Consider the following 17612-nt stretch of genomic DNA (forward strand, 5'->3'; position numbering starts at 1 on the left):
ACAGTGTTGATAGCTGATAGCATCTTTTCCATGGGGTGGGGTCTTCTCAGGTTCAAACGAGTTAATATCTGTCAGACACACTAGCACATTATAAAGGTGCAATTAACGGTGGTTACCATTGTTATGCTAGGCTGGAAAGAAGAGACAAAAATACCCATATTTTCTTTAGAGTCCATTGGAAGACTGAGCCAAGAGGTGCTAAAGCAGAAGTAAGTGAATATGGACAGCATCCTGTCCCTTATAGGTTGTTGTTCTGGGGTCTGAGCCTTAATAATGCCCCCCACCCCGCCCTGAGCTTTGTCTCTGGGTCCCTTTAAGCTGCCCACAAATGGGAGGGGACTCATGGTTCCTGGGGAAAGATTGGTTGTTCCCGAGAACATTATAGATTTCTTTAGCTTTAGCGAAGCTTCAGGAAGCCACATCCCAGAGCTTGCTGTATTGACTCCACCTGCTGGGACGTGTGGTTGCCAAGGGCAATGCAATCAGCTCCTTGCCTGTCCTTGTCCTGTGGCTCCCAAGGACTCTGCTCATAACCAAGCAACTAAGGCCTCTCACTTCCTTCCCTAGAGGTGGGGGTGTGGGGGTCGGGGCTACAGCTTAGCATCTGGTCAGAGCCGTGGTCACTGAAGAGGCTCCTTACCTGGGCCCGCATGTTGGTGGGATCTGTGGGACTCTGTGCATCTGCTCCTGCCACTCCTAGTCAGAGCCCTCGGCCCTAACTGGCTATTCCTTTGTGTGACTTGTCACACTTATCTCCAGGTGCTGAGGGCTGTGCCAGAGAGAACTCGGAACAAGCAGGAGGGTTGCTAAAGGTTTGAAAAGGTGCTTCTGGGGTGTGTGTCTATAGATAGTGAGGACGCCATGGAAGGGCCGAAGAGTAAAGGACAAGTGTCTGCTGTGAAGAGTGTGAGACCAGTCCCTGTGTGTGCTGAGAGTAGTCCCCATCAGTTTTCCCCTTGCTCCCAGACTATTGGGGGGGGGGGGACTCACAGCAGGAGTCACCATACAGTTTTGAAGGGGTGAGTGAGGCCAGAGGTGAGAGGTTTAGGCACTATTTTTGACTCTGTCCTTATGTTACTCCATGGCTTTGAGACTTTACATCCTTCCTTAGAGCTGAGGGTGTATCCATGTTGGCTAGTGCAGGTAGAGGCGGGCTCTTTAAGGAGAATTGGTGTGCTTTTGTCAGAGGCAGGAAAGGAAACGAATGGTGGGGAGGCAAACATGGATGCGCGTGTGCACACGTACACAGGCACACACACACATACACACACACACACACACACACAGAGTTTGTTCAGTGGCTTCTACTTCTCTAATTCTTTCTAACCCATTTCAAAAGCTGTTCTGAGTAACAGTAACAGGCCAGTGAGTGTGCTGTGGTGGCTCTGAGTAGGAACCAAGCCAAAAGCCTAGGGTTGGGTCTTCTTACCACCTAGGGAGAAGCTCTTAGCAATCCTCAGAAGCCTGCTGCGTTAGTTTTCATGTCCAGATACTATTAAGGAAGGCACAGGGGTGGGGCGGAGAGGTCCATTAGTGACTCATATTCATGTACTGTCAAGTGTTCACTTAGGCTTCTTCTTTGACTACAAATTTGCTCTGCGGAATACTCAGTCATAACATGTGACCGTCATCTGAGGCTATGCTGGAGCCTCCAGAACCATGAGCCACTTTGGAGATAGACCTTTCCAGAATTCCCCTTACCTCTAGAGTTGGACTTGAAGAACGCAGGGGTCAGGATAGGCTTCATTATGCTGGTGTAGCGAACATCTCCTAGGTACCAGGACTTCAAACAACAGGAGCTGACTGCTGGCCGTGTTGTGTATTCATCCCAGGCTGGTTGCTGTTTTTTGCTAATGCTTCTGTGATGCTAAGTTCACTCATGGCTATAGTTCTTGTGGCAGAGGAAAGAGCTAGTGAGACACAGAATGGGCCTTAGAGATACAAGTTGGTTAGGGAAAGCTAGGTCTGGAAAATTAGGAGGAGGTTGCTCACATCTGGAAGAGTATCCCCTAAAGGTCCATGTCTTAAAGGCTTGGTCCTCAGAATGATGATATTGGAGACAGTGAGACTGTCAGGACATAGGCCTAATGGGAAATTCTTAAGTCACTGGGGACTGTGGGACCCTGGCCTCTCATTATTCTTCTGCTTTCTGGTTGATGAGGATTGACTCTGCCAAATAGTCATGACGTGTGACTCTTACCTGAAGCTATGCTGGGGCCTCCAGAAACGTGAGCTCTTTTGGTGATAGACCTTCCCAGATTTCCCCTTACCTGTAGAATTGATCTTGAACCTTTCCTCTTGACATTCATCATTAAAATAGAACTAGTCTGGGGCAGCCCCATAGTCGTGAGCTCCTCTGACCCAGTTGCCTGCATTACTACTTAGTATGGTCTGACCTGGAAAGCCAACACCACCGAGAAGGCAACAGTTTAGAAGAGGTAACTGAAACAGTACTTAGTTTAGATTTAAGCGATCACCACCCTGAAATAATTAAGTGCCAAGTGGTTATTAAACAATACATTCACAGAATTCTGACAACTGTTAAGAGCTGTTCCCTCCCCTCCTACAGTGAATATTCCCCAGTAAATACACTTGTAATACTCCACTGGCTTTTAATTAACCCAGCTCGCCTATAAGCCCATTTATCTTCTAAAAAGAAGGTTGTTCCATGTGCGATGCGTGTCAATAGATAATTAAAATGTTTCTCTTAGACAATGAGCAGGGAGCGGTGATCTGTGCATTTCAGAACCTGATTACTAAAATGCTATTTATTGAGGTTTAACACTTGTTACTTGGTGACTGGATAGCCCTGTCTCTTTAATACCAAAATTAAATAAGCACCGTGGACAGAATGTGTAATGGTAGCAAATCTCTCCGGTCATAATTAAGCAGTGCAAGTGACAAACATTCGATTCTTGTTTAGGAAACAAACATCACTTGTGTGGCTTTCAAAAATCAGGCGCCAGGAGGGTGTGTCCTCGGTCTTCTTTGTTCTTCCAGGAACAGCCCAGTGGAGTCGCTGTGTCAGTGCAGATGCTTCCTGCTATCCACAGCACCAGGTTCCTTTCTAGAAACAACCACACAGAGTGTGTTTAGAACCACAGAGTAAAAGATGATTCGGAGCTACTTTGATAAGAGGAGACTTCTCAGGACCAGCAGCTACCAGCGACCTGCAGCAGGCAGAGAGCTGTTGTCTCCATCTTCAGAGGAGAGTCTCCCATCCCTAGAGCAGGCAGCCATGGCCAGGGGACCCCCTCCCTGCGTCTCTGAGCTGCCCTACCCTGAAGATGCTTCCCATCTGCCTGCTAGCTCCTCTACCACTGGCTCCAGTTTTAAACTGTACATCCTCAAAGCTGCCCAAGTCTTAACCTGTGAGTGTAGCCCAATTTAGAATTGAAATGAGATTGGGGTGGGCCCAGATCTAATATAGCCCATAATAAAAGAGGGAATCTGGAGATAGAGACAGGTGCGTACTGTGGGAAGGGGAAGGCTTTGGTGGGCCATGCACTGTAGCAGAGATGTGAGGAGAGCCAACCAGCTGCTGACGCTTGAGAAAAGCAGGAGCAACATGGCCTCCTGGAGAGCCAGCCTGCCCACAGCCCAGCCCTTAGCCTGGAACAAAGCCTTTCTGCTGCTTGAGCCACATTCCTGCTGTGGAGGCTGGAAGCGCTTGGACCCTCATTATAATAGGATGCAAACATCCTGAGGAGGAGACTCTGACACCCTAGTCCTTCTGTTAATCCTTCTTGGGTTTGGGGTGAAACTTGACCTATGCGACTGGGGAACCAAGGAAGATCTTGGTCACCTGAAATGATTGAGTGGATTCACATGGGACCACTGTCCAGCAAAGGATGTATGTATCACTTCTTTTAATTTTCCATTTGTGTGTATGTGTTTGTGTGTGTGTGTTTTATCATAATCAAAATAGTGGCATTAAGCCTCGTGGGCATGATCAGAACACAGGAATCTGCACGAGTGCCCCTTCCTAGTAGCACACTAGCTTGGCATGGTCTACAAAGAACAATCAGAGCAACTCATAGCAAGGTATGGTTCACGGCTTGGCGGATTTTGAGTCTTAGTCTAGCTGACTACAAAGTGAGACCCTGTCACAAACAAAGCAAGCAAATGTTAAAACTGAGCAGTGGCCCCAATTCTGAAAGAAGGAGGCAGCTTGTGCTGGTAGGACAAATCCTTTCGATGCCCATTTGAGCAAGGAAATAAATGATGACGGTTTTTAAACTCAGGCAAGAAATCTCAGGAACGTTCAACAAGATCCAGCAAACAAAAGATCACAAAGAAAGCTGTCCTTGCACTTGCGCCGAGCCTTCCCTAATTTATTATTTATGACATCACACATGGTTCAGGATTTGTAATGCTCTGACTTCTTCCAGGAAGGTCTCCTTTGTCCTGCCAGGAGGTCTTCTACCTAGCCTGACTGACAACACTGAAGTCACAGGAAGGAAGCAACAGTGATCTGCATGGAGGGGATTGCAGTCAGCCTGGGTGGACTTGTACTCTGGCCCCAGAAACAGTCTTTATTCTGAAGCTACTCCATCCTGAGAGTGGCAGGTGAGCTAGGTCAGAAGGAGGTAGGAAGGCAGCTCTCAGGAGAAATCTACAGAAGCAGGGTGCTGGAGAAACAGAGACCCAAAGAGCTGGCTGGCTGGGCTAATGAGAGGAGGAGGTCGGAGGCAGAAAGACAGGGCAAAGCCAAGCCCAACTCGGCATCAGCAAAGACCAGAAAGGTGTAATTCCGCCTTACAGGATGCTTTCAGGGTTTGGAGCTCTGCTTATATAGGATTTAAAGAAAACTGTCTGCCTCCTTTACAGTGAGGGTTTTGAGACTTTGTGTTATAGATCCTGGAGGGAGCTGGGCTCTTCCACCTGGGCGGCCATAGTTAGGGGTCCCTGGCACACCAGCCTTCAGGTTGTAAGTGGGTGTTAGCCACTAAACCATGCATGTGCCTCTTCCTCCTGGAGAGAGAGAGCAGGGTCCCCCACCCTAACAGATGTTCTCTCTGCCCTGCAACTGCCTCAATTCCAGGAGAGGAGAGAAGGAATGCAAGAAAGGGCTCTAGAGGCCTCTCTTCCTCTCCTCCCTGTTACCATAGAATCTCGTTTCCTTGGTTACGGGTGGCCAAGGAAAGGACACTGGGCAAGTGCAGGATTTTGATGGAGCTCTCTACAGAGATGTCAGTGAGGACCTGGTCTCCTCTTAAAGAATTCTCACTCTGAGAGGTGGCTCAAGAATGGAGGTGGGAGGGAGAGGGTGGTGCATTGGGCAATTCCAATTTAGAAATTTCATCTCCCCTGACAGAAATGAGGCTCTTTAAGATGACCCCAAGGTATCAAGGCCAAAGAAGCCATCTTTCACATGCTGGTGATCTTGAATGGGCAGACAGGCAGGAATGATAATTAAATAATTTCTGCAGCACTACATTTACCTGCACCCCCTGTGGTTGGGTTCCTGGCCCTGGCTCACTATTTCCCCTAATAGCTGCGTCTCCATGGGAGACAAGTCTGGTCTCAGCCTTGACCTTTCCCTGGAGACCACACTAGACCCATGAAATCTCTCCACAATGCTCTGAATTTGTTTGTTTTGTGAGACAAGGTTTCACTATGTAGTTCAGGCTGACCTTAAACCTCCAATTCTCCTGCCTCTCTTCTTGAGTGCTGAATACCAGGCATGCATCACCATGCCAGGCATTTTGAAAAATGTTTAATAGTTGAATACTGACTTTTAAGGGTTAATCAATATATTTCCTCAATCAGAGTATCTTGTCTGTGGAAGTGTAGCAGCTTCTCTCAAGAACCATAATAGCTGCACAAACATTGTGTCATTTACTATGTTGCTTACTCACCTAGATTGCTTTTTGTTGCTGTGATAAAACACTTGGAGGATGAAAAGGTTTTTATTTCCACATCACAGTCAATCATTGAGGGAAGTAAGGGCAGGAATTCAGATAACTAGGAAGAACACTGCCTGCTAGCTCATTCCTTCTGGTCTGCTCAGCTATCTTTTTTAGAGAGCCCAGGCTCACCTGCCTAGGGATGGTTCTGCCCACAGTAGGCTTCCTATATCAATTAGCAATTAAGAAACTGCCTCACACATGACCGTAGGCCAATGAGGTCTAACCAGGTCCTCAACTGAGGTTTCATTTTCTCACGTGGTTCTGGGCTGTGTCAAGTTGGCAGCTGAAGCTAACTATCATAACACCTACTGATTATGGGATAGCAATCTGTCTTCTTTACCTTTCGCCTTCTTTCTCTTTAATAAAGTATTTGATTTTGGAGAAAGATAATGCATTAAGATATTTTTTTAATGGTACAAAATACTATATGATGAAAATATTCCTGGTGTGAAGAACCTCGCTGTTCTTATCTCCAGCCTCACCCACCATTGCTGTGCCGTCAGAGTATTTCAGAATTGATGCAAACATGAGCATTTGTCTGCCTCTACCACCATGGCTCCTTCTGCCTCCATCTTCCTATCTCTCCCTGGAACACAAATAAGATATGATCCATATTGTTTGCTCATTATTGCTCAAAAATTATCAATCTACTTGGAAGATCCTCTTCATACCATTGTGTGTAAGGCTGCCTCATCTTAAGCAGTTGTTGTGCTGTGAGGCCCCTTCTCTTCCTCACCCTGGATCTCTATTGACTGTGTGCCCCCAGCCTTAATCACCCTGGATCTCTATTGACTATGTACCCCCAGCCTTAATCACCCTGGATCTCTACAAGCCTCAGGTCCAGAACAAGCACATACTTAAGAGAGAGTAAAATTGTCATATACATTAGTGAAAATCCTTCCCACCAAGGGAGATTTTACCTAGGGCTTTAGGAATATGAAAAAGCCAACTGAGTAAGACATTACTACACCCCCAAGTGAGATGCATGCTCACTTCATTTAATAGAAATTCTTGGGATAAAAGAGGAGTGGGAAGGATCTGGATCATCATGGCCTAGACACTGGAGCCACCCCTACTGGGCATTTCCTTTCTGTGGCTGTATATGCTCAAGCTGGAGTTCTCTGAGGATTGTCCATTTGGGCCTGGTGTGTTTGAGTCTGGGATCTGGACTTGATCATGTCCTCTGGGTTTTGGGAATAGAGACAATACGAAAGCTCTGGCAGGCAGGCAGGCAGCCCTGTGTGGCTTGGGTTTAGACTTACAGCTGCTCCATACATCCTGAAGCTGGGCTCCTGGAAGATACCTCGAGAGTCCTCCAGCCAGTTAGCCCCACATTCAGTCTCCTTCAGGTGTTCCAGGGCAGGGGTGGGGGTGTACCCATGGACATGGGAGTGCCTTTTTCTCTTCTCTCTCCTTAGAGATAATGGATTGACATGGTTTCTCCAGTCCTCCTGGAGTCTTTTCCTGAATGCAGTCTTCAGTCACACAAACCATCACTGCATGCCCATTTTGAAGACAATTGCATCTAGCAGCTGGAAGGAAGCTAGGTTTGCTGGAAAAGCCACAGAAGAGGGCAAAGTGAGCCACATTAGGACTTTGTGTTACTAATGCTCCTAACACAGTGTTAACTATTAGGTCCCCTGCCTCAACCACACACCTCAAGACAAGGTTTCTCACTTAAACCCAGAGTTCACCAATTTGACTAGTCTAGCCAGCTGTCCTTTTCTGGGGGTTCCCTATCTCCACCTCCTGAGAACCAGAATTGCAGGTTAGTGCCTGCCATTATATGGGTGTTAAGGTTTGTTCTACTACGATGTATTGTAACTTTAAATTCTATAGGGAAGGGTTAGGCCTAAAAATGACTTTTCCTGTTTATAAGCTTTTGTAGTGCAAACCTTACTCCTTGACTTAAACCTATTGGTTAAATAAAATTGGCTACACTGGAGGGATTAGAGGTAGGTGGACTTTGAGTTACCTGGTTGGGGGTGGAGAAGAGAGAGGAGTGAGGAGAGACACAGAGGAGAAAGGGGAAGAAGGAGACAGAGGCCATGAGGACATGGCCAGGAGAAATAACAAGCATTTAGGGTATACTGTTGGTGAGGTAGCCAGGCCAGCAGTTGCAAGGGTAGATTAGGAGTTAGTCCTCCCCCTCCCCCCCCCAGTAATTGTCAAAGCCAAATAAAACAGCCATAGTTGGATCTCATTTATTTATAAGCTAGTCAGAGATAAACTTAAAATGGTTGTACTACATATGGGTTCTGGGAGTCTGCACTCCGGGCCTCATGTATGTGCTGGTGCTCCACATGTGTGCTGGTACTCTACATGTATGTGCTGGTGCTCCACATGTGTGCTGGTGCTCCACATGTGTGCTGGTGTTCCACATGTATGTGTTGGTGCTCCACATGTGTGCTGGTGCTCTACATGTATGTGTTGGTGCTCCACATGTATGCTGGTGCTCCACATGTGTTCTGGTGCTCCACATGTATGCTGGTGCTCCACATGTATGCTGGTGCTCCATATGTGTTCTGGTGCTCCATATGTGTGCTGGTGCTCCATTTGTGTTCTGGTGTTCCATGTGTGTGCTGGAGCTCCACATGTGTGCTGGTGCTCTACATGTATGCTAGTACTTCACATGTATGCTGGTGATCCAGATGTGTGCTGGTGCTCTACTCAGGGTTTCTCCCCATCTCTAAATCTCACTTTCCATTGAGACTATCTGAAAGGGCTTTCCCTTCCCTACTCTCTTCTTCTCCCTTCTCTCCTCTCCATTTATTGTAGTGGTTTAAATGACAAGTATCCTCTATAGTCTCTGACATTTGAATACTTCATGCCCAGTTAGTGGCATTGTTTGGAACCTTGAGCCTAAATAAATTCTTTCTCTGGGAAGTTGCCATTGTGGTCATGGTGTTTTATCACAACAACAGAAAAATAATTAACATAAACATATAATGTCTATATATGTATATAAATGTGTGTATACACACATGTATCCATACACATGTGTACATATACAGATACATGCTAGATGATTAAAAATATTTCTGAAGCACTGCCTTTCATGGGTCTGTATGAGCACATGGGACTATTGCTCTGTAGTTACAATTGTTCTATCTTCGTCATGTCGTGGTATTGTAGGTATACCATCGTCACACCATCTTCACAAAAAGACTTGGGAGCAGGTACTTCTGCTCTACTTTTGGGAGTTTGTATATGATTGGTGTAATTTTGATAAATAATTAAGCTGTCTAGGTATCTTAGTGTGCTCTCTGTTGCTGTGATAAACACCATGGCCAAAAGCAATGTAAGCAGAAGGAAAGGATTTATCTGGCTTACACTTCCCAGACACAACCCATCACTGAGGAAAAAGTCAGATAAAAAATCAAACAGAAACCATAAACATGCTGCTTGCATGTCACTCTCCGGCTTGCTCCCATACCAACACTTTCCTAGCTTTTTTTGTACAGTTCAGGTCTACCTGCCTTGGGATGTTCTACCACAGTGTGCTTGGTCTTTCCACATCAAGCATTATCCAGTCAGATGTGGCCACAGACCCATGTTATCTAGGCCACTCCTTAGTTAAGGTTCTGTAAGTGACTTTAGGGTCTGTGAGGTTAACTATAAGAACTACCCAGTGCACTGAGCTTAGAGCTTTGTGGGACAGTTAGTTTTCGTTTTCGTGTTCATTTGGGGATTTGGTGTTTGTTTCTGTTTTGTTTTGTTTTTGAGACAATGGCTCACTCAGTAGTTTAAACTGGCCTTAAACTTGCTGTGCAAACCAGACTGGCCTCAAACTCAACATAACCCTCCTACTTTGGCCTCCCGAGACCTAGGATTACAGTTGTAAGCTACCACAGCTGGCTTATGGGAAAGTTTCATTGTTAAATAGATTAACCTCATTTTATATTTCTTTTCCCATGAATTCTGAATTTTTTTGAGATTTTGCTTATTTCTCTCCATGTGTGCATATTTCACTTACATGTGTGCCTATGTATCACTTGTGGGCAGTGCCTCTGGGGAAGAAGGTGTCAGAGCTTCTGGAACTGGAGTTCAGATGGTTGCAAGCCTCCATGCAGTTGCTGGGAACCAAACTTGGGCCCTCTGGAAGAGGGACCAGTGCTCTTAACTGCTGAGCCATCTCCTCAGCTCCATGTTTTGAGGCTTCTCATCTTTCAAGAAATCTGTGGGATTCTACTATTAGTTTACCTTTACATTGTTCTTGAACAACTTTCACATTATAGCGAAAGCTAACGGTAAAGGAGTGTCCCCTTGCCTCGGCTTCCCAGGTACCTGGGCTACAGGTGTTGTTCCCCTTCTTAGGCTCTTTCTGTGCTTTTGGATTTATTTATCACAATTTCCAGTAATGTTTTCTTATTTACTTTCTGTAGGATCTATGGTAGGATCTCTTTTGGCATGTTTGATTGGTGGGATTCATATACATTCTCTCTGTCTCTCCCTCTGCATCTCTGTCTCTTTGTCTCTGTCTCTGTCTCTCTGTCTCTCCCTCTCCATCTCTGTCTCTTTGTCTCTCTGTCTCTCTGTTTCTGTCTCTCTCTGCCTCTTTCTCCCCTCTCTCTACTTGTATCCCTTCCTCTCCATCTTCACTAAAGATTTATCAAATTTTTGTCTTTTAAAACAAGTGACTACTGGTAGTTTTGGTGATTTAAGATTTTTCTTCTTTCCCAATATAGACATTAGGAATATGAATTTCCTTCTAAGCCCCACTTTAAAAACATCATACAAAATCTGACATTACAATTTCACTATAATTTACTCCATATACACTTTCTGTTTTCCCTTTTGACTTTTAAATTTTGACTCATAAACCCTTTAGAGTATACTGTTTAGTTTCCAAATATTTGGGAAGTTTCAAAATATTTACTCAATAATTACTTTAAATATGTTTTCCTGTGGTCATGGTGCAGATGTGATATGATTTAAATCCATTTGAATATTTTCAAGCTTTTTTTTTCATGATCTGGCATATGACTGTCTTGGTAAATGTTTAAAAGACTGTAACATTGTACTCGGGTTCTATAAATGTCAGCCACTCAAGCTGATTGAGACTATTTTGCAAGTACTTTGTGTCTTTATCGGTTGTCTGTCTATTAGTCTATTCATTATTGAGAGTGTTAACCTATAACTGCGGATTTCTCCCCTCGTTTCTGTCAGTTTTTGCCTTGTGTATTTTGCTCTCATGCCAGGATCACCTACATCTTGGACCGCTGTGTATTGGAGGATTGACTGTTACAATCAGGAAGGAATTGATTTTCGAGACACAGTGTCAGTATAGCCCAGGCTGGCCGGAAACTCATGCTCCTACTGCCTCGGCTACCTGAATGCTGGTTTTACCTGTGTGTGCCCTTGTGCCTGGGGTTAAGGAATGTTTTGAGATGATGGGAATGTTCTGCATGTTGGTGGCTGATGACCATGTACACACTCATGGGTGCATTTGCCAACATGCCCAGAACCAGAAATCCCTGTGTGAGCTGTCTGTGTGAAAGAGGGAAGAGGAAGAAGTCTCAAGGCTGAAATATGAGATTTGTCAGAGATTTGGTATTGACTTTGGGCCAGAATGCAGTGCCAAGTCCCTCAGTGCTGTCACTGGAGAGCTCCAAGGCGACTCTGGCAATTTGATTTGGCCAGACTATGTTTTTTTGCTATGATGTTTTGTTGTGTTTCAAAAAAATCTTCCAGGTCATTCCAGCACCTGCTTCCAGGGGTGGGAGAGGGGAGGAGAAGGTGTGTGTGTGTGTGTGTGTGTGTGTGTGAGTGTGTATGTATGTGTGTGTGTGTGTTAGGCTCACTCCTGCCTGCTCTTTCCACTATTCATGCTGTGCTACCATCTAGAGTTTGTACTGTGGTGACTGTGACTGGGTGTCTAAGTCACCAGAGGAAGTAGGGTCAACCCCCACACCCCATCATCAGCTATCATCAAGCCTGTCTCATGTCCAGCACTGTGCTGGAGGCTGTGTGCTTCTGACAGTGAGTTTTAGGTCTTTGCCCACCTCCGGGGGAGCCTGGCATAGCAACAGAGCCAAGACTTTCTTGTAATAAAGCAAGACCAAAATCCACTGCCAGACTGGACTATTTACACAGTTAAAGTCTGTAGGATGTCAGGAATCTGATGGCAGAACAGCCTTGCATTTCTGCAGAGATCTAAATAGAAGATCCCTAAGGCTGGGAGGAAATACACACACACACACACACACACACACACACACACACACACACACACACACACACACACACACACACACTGCTTCCTTAAAGTCTGTGATTCCAGCAGAAATAAGTCCATGACTTAATATTACTGCCCTGACCTTTAAATGCCTGCAGGTAAACAGCACCAAGCTGCCTGGAGAGGAGAAGTTCTTAGCTGGCACCACACAGTCCCTCAGGACTGGCTCTACGAGTCACAGGACTGACCTGACTTCAGCTTGATCAAGTCTCCTGTAAAGCAAGGTAGTCCCAGTGTTTACTAAGTGTACATCACAGTACAGGGGTGACATGGCTCCTCAAAAAAGACAGTGCACACATAGAGCAACAACTGAGCACATGATTCCAGTTTGCCTCATCTGCAAGCCTTTGAACAGCCCCCCATTTGCTCACGAGCCATGGAAACCATAGCAATAAGCACATATGTATGCATGTGCTTTCCCATCTATGAGACAAGCAATGTCATAACATCTTTCTTGTATGTGTGAGGTTCACGGGAGGGAGGTAAGTGCAGATTCCAGCAACGGATTCCACCCAAGGTCTGCTGATCTTTCAACAGCGTGTTTGTAATCAGAATGTGTTGAGCACGTTGTCATACTTGGGGCTACTGGCAGACATACCCTTGAGATGGGAGCGTGTAGAGAGGTGCTTGGGGTTACTCTTGGGAAGCACGTCTGTAAACAGTGGAAGAAGGCAGCCAGGGCTTTGGAGGGAAGTTAACCTTGGCTAGCTATGTGGAGACAGGGTGGCCTTTAGATACATCCCAGTTAGAGAGAAGAGAGTGAATGGCCTTTTTATTCCCATATCCCACCAGTCATGGGCCATGGAAAAAGTAAGGTGCTGGGTAAGCAGGTCTCTGGAGCTGAGGATGAATCCCCAGATCCCTAAAAAGGACCTCTTATTTGTCTCTTCTCTGACTAGTGATTCCCAGGAGCTTGGACAAGGTGACTGTGTCCACCCCAATAATGGGACCTCATCAGAACATCCAGAGAACACACTGTGTGTCATATACTACAACGGGCTCTGAGGTTTGGCTTTTCCTCTTACTAACAAAGAACCTGTTGGGTGGCTACTAGTAAATGGTGGTCCTCCTGGGAGCTATAGCTTCACTAAGATTAAATGAAGGCAGTATTCTTAAGTCGCTTCCCAAGTCCAGAGCGATCAAAAATGTCTTCTTGGAGGAGGGAGAACTGAGCCAGTCCTTGAGGATAGCTAGGATTTAGATAAACAGAGCCAAGATGGGAGGGGGCGGGTCAGGTAGAACAGCCTTGGAGCGAGGACCATCATTTGAAAATGGTTATGAGAGCAACCAGCACCATGCAGATGATCGTAAGGGCCTGTGTGAGCTTCTCTGTATCCTTGTAAATTGTCTTCTCATCCTTCCCCTGTTGAACAAGATTCTCGTTTCCCATCATAGTGATATTCAGATATCAAACAAACAAAGATGCCCTAGCCTTTAGGATGACTTAAAAAAAGGCGGGGGGGGGGGGGGAGACACAGCCAAGGAAGGATTGAGGAATTCAAGCTATTAGTCGATAAATTAGCATCTGAAACCCAGATTTCTTTTTCTTTCAAAATTTTAATTGGCAGTAATCATATTCAGTTGTAGAACATATGATAGAGTGAATTAATGTAATAACACATAAGTATATGTATTTATGGGGTGCAATGTGATGTTTGCAAAGAGTGCATTATAGAATTGTTAAATATAACCAGCATGCCCCACCCCTCTTTTTGCAATGGAGACATTTAAAATTTACTCTTAGAGCAGTGAGGAGTTAGCCCTGTAAAGTCCCATGTGAACAGAACAGAAGCAGAGCCCCAAAGGCCCATGGTACAAGGCCGTTCATGGTCTATTTCTTCCATCTTCTCTGCGTTTATTCCTAGGAGGCCCGAGTACCCACCTACTCCAACAACGGTGGACCAGAGCAAAGACCTCAAGCCTCTAAAGCTTCAGCTTACACAGAAGCCAGGCAGAGGTGCCCTGGCCGACCTGGCCTGATGTATCTTGTTCCTCTTGAGGCCTCCGCTGCCTGACCCATGGCTAAGAACCTGGAACTGGTGCGTTGTCCTGAGAATGGTCTCTGGCCCGACTCAGCGCCCTCTGGGGTTATTTGGCACATCCAAAAAGATTTCAGTCAACTCCTATTTTCATTGGTTTTTGTTCAAACTACCATCTTCATTTCTCACAGAAAGAGAGTTATCTGTAGTCAATAAGGCTGTAAGAGAAGGAGGACCATGGATGCTTTGGGCTGTATTTGCTTACGTTGTGTTAAAGGGTTCTTATGTATAGTATTGAGCATCCACATTTTTTCTCAAAAAATATCATGGAGGCTATTGTCTACCTATCCCTGAGTAGTTTACCATATAAAGTTTGAAAGATGTGGAAAATAATAGGGGTATGTGTGTGTGTGTGTGTGTGTGTGTGTGTGTGTGTGTGTGTGTGTGTGTGACAGTGTCACCTATGGAGCTGCAGCCTGGAGGTAAAGCCTGGAGGTAAGCTTTTATAAAATGTTGGCTTGTTGATTCAGCTTTATCTGCAGGGTAACCGCTGCTCAACTTAGGCCAGACCACATCCTGAGGACTCATAGCAAACTGAGGCTATTTTGTCCGGATGCTTTGAAGACACCTAGCTTACCCGAAGCCCAGCTTTGCTATGCAGCGACTGTAGAGGTTTTGTTTTCTCTGGTGATTTGAGGTCAACTAGGAGCCATGCCTCACTGTCCAGCAGCTCCAGAAAGCTCTACTGCATGCTCCTAGCTCAGGAAATGGTCAAAACTCAGAACCTGAAGTATGATTTCTATTAGATATGCATCACCTTTGTGCCACAGGGATGGAAAAGGTGGTAAGTAAACTCATTGTCCTGTATACATTTGCCTTATATTTTATTTATTTTCTTGAGACCTAGTCTCAGTATGTAGTCTTGGCATGCTACATAGATCAGGCTGGATATAAGCAAAGATCATACATACTTCTGCTTCTCAAGTGCTGGGATTAAAAGCTTGCTCCACCATGCCCAGCCAGATTTGCATGGTAAACAATAATCTCTGTGATGGTCCCTGTTGCCTCCTAAGGGTTTCCCCATGTCCCTAACACTTCCTAGAAGGTGGTTGTGATAGCTGCAGGCCAACATACTTGCTTTCCCTAGCCCCCCTATTGCTAAACAGATTTAGTGACTTTTTTTTTTTAACTTCTACTGATTCTTTGGGAATTTCACATCACATCATGCACCCCAGCCCCACTCACCTCCTGTCCCTTCATGCCTCCCCTCTGCCCTTGCAACCCCCTGACCCAAAGAAAACAAACAAAAAAATTCACCCAGTATACCCTTTTGCCCAAACAGCTTTCCTTGCAAATGTTCATTGCAGTGAGTCATTGGTCTGGTTTGAGGCCTCTGGCTTCTGTTACAGCATCAATATGGGATTCTCTCAGATATCCTGTTACTGCTCTGCATCATAGAGATCCTGCAGCATTGGATCTGTAGGGCTGGCCCCTTCATACACTCATTCTGGAAGTTCATAAGTGGGGTGGTGTGGGCCAACTCAAACCCTGGATCTGGGCCTGGTGGTAGCAGCACCAGATGTGGGGGGATCTCTTTGTCTTCTTTAGTATTGTGAATTGAAAGCTCTCATGCATGCTAAGCAAAAGATCTATCACTGAGCCCAGAGAGTCAGAGAAGACCTGCACCAGGGGCAATAGGTCCATAGTCTGCAAAGTATGCCTTGGCTACCTGCAGGACTCCAGACACACATTGCAGGCTGAGAGACAGATGGTACCCCCACAAGTTTCAGAGCAGGGAGAAAGTCATGTAGGTGTCAGACAAGGTGAGCAAAGAGACAACCCCTCCCCCCACCACCACTACTACCACTGCAGTGTCCCTGAGAAGAGAGGCTTCAGATGTCTTTTGACTGGCTGTTGGGGTGTGGTTGGGGCTAGAGACATGAATACGCCCCTGTGCAAGTGAGAGATCCAGACAGGGCAGGGAAGTAACTCAGGAAGAAAGGCAGGCCTGGGAGTTTGGGGGCTGCCAGGTGTAGGCAGATGTCTCTATTCTGCCTTCTCTTGACCATGTTTCCTAATGAATAGGGTGCCAGCTCTTTGGACCTTGTTTTTAGTAATGTGCAAGATGGAGATAAACACTTAGCAGTGACAGAGATCCATCTGCTACGTGTGAGGAGCATGCAGATCTCCCCTGAAAGAACACAAAGCCTGACTCCAAGCTACTGTGTACTCCAGGCTTGTGTTCTAGAGCAGCCCCTGAGCTTCTCAGACCCAGTTTCTTCCCAGGATCCAGGTAACAATCAGACCAAGGACCACTGTTGGGATGGGACATAACAGGCAAGAAAACAGCATTGAGACATAGGGAATCTGAAGTTAGCCCTACCCCTGCTTACACAATGGTGAGGCCGCCTGTCCTGGCTAAGAATGCCATCTCTCTCCACGGTTCTCAACTAGCATCCAAAGGAAGGGACACATCTGAACAGATAAAATGAGACTGGGTGAATGCCACAGTAACGGGACAAATCTGCCAGGAATACACAAAGGAAGCCACTTGCTAGGCAGTAGCAGAGGATGCTGCTGTCCCCTGCAGCAGCTCTTAAAAGGTCAACTCAGTATCCTATTGAAGACTTGACAGTCCACCAGCTGGGGTGTGGCTTGGGTGGTGGTGGAATACTTGCTTAGCATGCATGAAGCCCTGGGTTCCATCCCTTGCACTGAAATCAGTCAGTCAAACAAATGCTAACAGCAAAAGAAGCAAAAAAAAAAAAAAAAAAAAAAAGCAAAAAAAATCTTCCTAAAGAAACAAAGGAAAAAAAAAAACCTGAACAATTGGATAACTGGTGTAAGCCTACTACTAGCAATGCTGTGATGTCTACTTCAAAATCTGTAAAGAAGATAAATTGTATGTTAAGTGTTCTTTGCACATAAACACTCAACTGCGCACACACAACACAAAGTCAGAAAAACAAAAGCAAAGAACCCTTTGAGAGATAGTGATTGTTGTATCTGTATCGTGAGTGCTGGTTTTTCAGAGTCATTACATGGTACACATAAACGCTTGCCGTCCTTTGTAGATCGATTAGGCTTCAATAATGTTCTTAAAAACAACCTCAGTAGAGGCATTGTCTCTCCTCTGTGTTTCAAAGAATTCTCAGCCTGAGGGACTCTGGGTAACCCATCCTTGCTGTTTCTCCTTCCTCTCATGCTGTGCCATGTAAACAATTCTAAGAAGATAATTTCACACCCCCTTCCCCCCATATGGACCGAGGCTTCTGATAGTCCACTAAAGGTTGGGGGATTCCAAATAGAACACCCTGACAGAGCCTTTAGTAGTTAGCTAATGATTACTAGAATCAAATATTAAAGGACAGACCCTACCTTCATGTATGGCTGTGGTGCTCAGAGCTGGAACACCCAAGTCACCCTGGTTCTGGGGTAACCTGGAGCTCCTTTGATCAGGCCTTGGTTTCTCTTGAGCAGGAC

The 17612-nt window shown here is 45.6% G+C and overlaps 2 long non-coding RNA genes across 2 annotated transcripts in view; one reads left to right on the forward strand and one right to left on the reverse strand.

Annotated features, from left to right (window-relative positions):
- Gm27246 (predicted gene 27246) overlaps window positions 1-17612 on the forward strand; it is a 96690-nt gene that overhangs the window by 53784 nt on the left and 25294 nt on the right. The window contains exons 6-8 of the long non-coding RNA NR_168261.1: window positions 12249-12374; window positions 13050-13156; window positions 14016-14189. This is a non-coding gene — a long non-coding RNA (predicted gene 27246). The remainder of the gene's footprint in view (window positions 1-12248; window positions 12375-13049; window positions 13157-14015; window positions 14190-17612) is intronic.
- The window catches only part of Gm10637 (predicted gene 10637), a 30104-nt gene continuing 26735 nt past the window's right edge, over window positions 14244-17612 (reverse strand). The window contains exon 7 of the long non-coding RNA NR_040697.1: window positions 14244-14347. This is a non-coding gene — a long non-coding RNA (predicted gene 10637). The remainder of the gene's footprint in view (window positions 14348-17612) is intronic.

Source organism: Mus musculus, chromosome 8 (genome assembly GCF_000001635.26).
Source record: "Mus musculus strain C57BL/6J chromosome 8, GRCm38.p6 C57BL/6J".
Classification (NCBI taxonomy): Eukaryota; Metazoa; Chordata; class Mammalia; order Rodentia; family Muridae; genus Mus; species Mus musculus.